The sequence below is a fragment of the Bison bison genome, unplaced genomic scaffold (assembly GCF_000754665.1).
Source record: "Bison bison bison isolate TAMUID 2011002044 unplaced genomic scaffold, Bison_UMD1.0 scf7180017864535, whole genome shotgun sequence".
Lineage (NCBI taxonomy): Eukaryota > Metazoa > Chordata > Mammalia > Artiodactyla > Bovidae > Bison > Bison bison.
In genome coordinates, this window is record NW_011495084.1 from 5,370,489 (window position 1) to 5,373,471 (window position 2,983).

Below are 2,983 nucleotides of genomic sequence, written 5' to 3' on the forward strand. Positions count from 1 at the left end.
TTCTCAGGTGGTGCAGTGATAAAGAATCCCCCTGCCAATGCAGGTGGTGCCAGTTCAGTTCCTGGGTCAGGAAGATCCCCTGGAGAAGGGTATAGCAAGCCACTCTTTTATTCTTGCCTGGAGAATCCTATGGACAGTGGAGCCCGGTGGGCTCCAGTCCATAGGGTCACAAAGAGTTGGACATGACTGAGCAACGGAATACTCATGCCCACTAGATAGAGCATTAAAACAACGTAGAAAACCTCTCCCCTCAATAAACATACAACCTAGTTGATAGAGGATGAGAATCAGTTTGGGGGAGAAATAAAGTGGAATAAATAAATAGGAAGTCCCAGGGAATGGTCTGGATTTGATCCAAAGGTACTTGTGTCTAGATTCTGAGTGAGGCTGATATTTAAGGAAAAGTTTTCAGAATAATAGCCAGGGGGAATGATTGATGGAAGCTGTATCTACTGGATATCACAGCAGAACTTCCTATTCCTGCCGCGCCAAGCAAAGTATTCACTTCTATTCGCCTTCTGGAAATTTGTGCTTCTTTATCTGTGAATATTTTAAGCATTAACAGTCTCCTCCTATATATGAAATGAAAGTATCTCCTATCTGTGTTCACTCTCATAAAATTTGGGCTGGAGTGCAAACCATTTCCTGTCTTATCCTAGACCATCTAGTTTGAAAGGGATCTATAGTTAGCTAACTACATCCCTAAAAATTAATAATGCTAGTTAGAGTTTATTTGACACATCATGCCAAGCTTACTTCCCTGTGCAGTGCATGTGTTATCTCTAAATTCTGTGGGATTGATAAAGTCATTCTCTTTATTACAAAGATTAAGATGCATAGTAAGGAACTTGCAAAAAAATCATATCCAATGCAATCTCACTCCAGAGTTTGCATACATCTAGAAACTTCTGGATTTTGGTTTCTGAATAGTTAAGCAAACAACACCCCATCTAGTGTGGCTTGTTTACTTTACCTAGTCAAAGAAAATCTCTTCTTTCATCTTAATTATTGCATCTTATGTAAAACACCTATCACTTATTGACTAGGTCAGGGGCCCCAATTATTTATTTTCATAGAACTATGGGTTTGCCTCATCACATTTTATTTTAGTTACTTACTTAATTGGTTTTGACACTAGTCTCTCAGCAGGAATCAGGCACACTGTCATTTTCATTATATCTCAAGAATATGAAGTAGTCTTGGAACATAACCAGTATGCTCTAAATATGTTTAGATTTTTAAAAGCTGAGTTGATTGACAGTAATGTCTATGAGAGAGGGAGAGACAGAGAAAAACTGAATTCATAGAAATTTGAGCTTAGCTTTATTATTTATTATTGAAGGCAATTCAAGAATATGAAATAAGCTATTTTCTAACTTCAAGTTCTCAGTAACTCGAAGAATAAGAACTGTAATACAATTGTGGCAGATTCCTCTAGTTTATGAAACTTTATCAGAATTAGCCCTTGAAAGTGTTGAACATTCTTAATACATTAAAATTTCATGTTAGATCTATTGATGACTTTCGAACTCATGTTTGTTTTGCCTACTTGCCATTCTTTTAATCATAGCATGTTCCAAACCCTTAAGGATATATTGCATTATTATAGAGAAGACAGACAACAATTGAGCAGAGAAATGGAATAGGATAGATTAGAGTTTGAAGAGAGAAAGAGGAAGTGTGTTTGTGTGGGTATATGTGTTGGGATAAGTGCTGTCAAGATGATAGTAGAGCTGAACTTTGGGAATGATGTTATTATTAAAGAAACTAGAATCTCAGGAAATTCAGTTACAGGAATCATTTAAAAACTATTAATTTTTCCATTTTCTTTTAGTTTGTGCCATCAATCATATCCTTCTCAAGCTTTTTCAAATTGGTATTGTTAAGAAAAACTAAATCAATCTTTTTTCCCTACTTTTTATACTTTGAGTCCAATTAATATGGTCTCTATAATTTATATAAAACTATCTGTGAAATATATTTCATTTGAAATGTGCATTAAGAATATATATAATTGTATAAAATGCATTTAATAAATTAAAACCATGATTCAATTATTTGTAATAACTAGTGTAAAGCAGTGAAAGATTATGGCTTCTGAGATAAAACTTCAGTAACTCCTTCAATTTTAGGCATCCCTTATTTAATTTGATATGAACTGATATTATCTATTTTTCTTTCATTATGTCAATGAAAAATTAATCAGTTGATCTAAGAAAGAAATGAAAAATGTTATTTGAGCCAAATTTGAGTATTATAACCCAAGAAGAGCACTTCATAAAGCTCTGACTCTTCTGCCCATTAGAAGTCAAATCACAGTTATATGTTTGTTTGTTTCTTTAAGATAGAAGGCTATATACAAAATGACATATTATTAACAGCTTACACTGTCCAGATCTAAGTGTCATCTGGCCCCTTACAAAATCAAGAAGGGATACTATCTTTTAAGGAGTTGTCTTAATGCTGCTCCTCATAGTTGAGCAGCTGTCTCTGCCAATGGGGAGGCTTCATCCATGTATAATGCTGATACACAATGCACAGTGTGGGAGAGAAGTCAAAGGGCAGAGAAAACTTTTATGTTTAAATGTTTCTTGTCTTGCCATAAAATAGGAATTTTATTTCAACAATAATGATTCTATTTTTTCAAAGTGGTATTTGATGATTCTTATTGTGGGAGTAGAATTCTCCAGAAGTTTCACACCTGTAGTTTAATATTTACATTCTATAGTTTATTTAGTCCAGTCCTTCAGTCATTCACTTGTATGTACACATTTTATCTCTGATGTTCTCTAAATATATTTCACATTGGCTTCGATCTATGTAATTTCCCCATGATTATCATTTAAAAAATAGCGGCACAAATGATACAGTTTTACTTTCTTTTTTTTTAATTTACTTTTTTATTTAAATTATTTTATTTTTTAACTTTACAATATTGTATTGGTTTTGCCATATATCAACATGAATCCGCCACAGGTATACA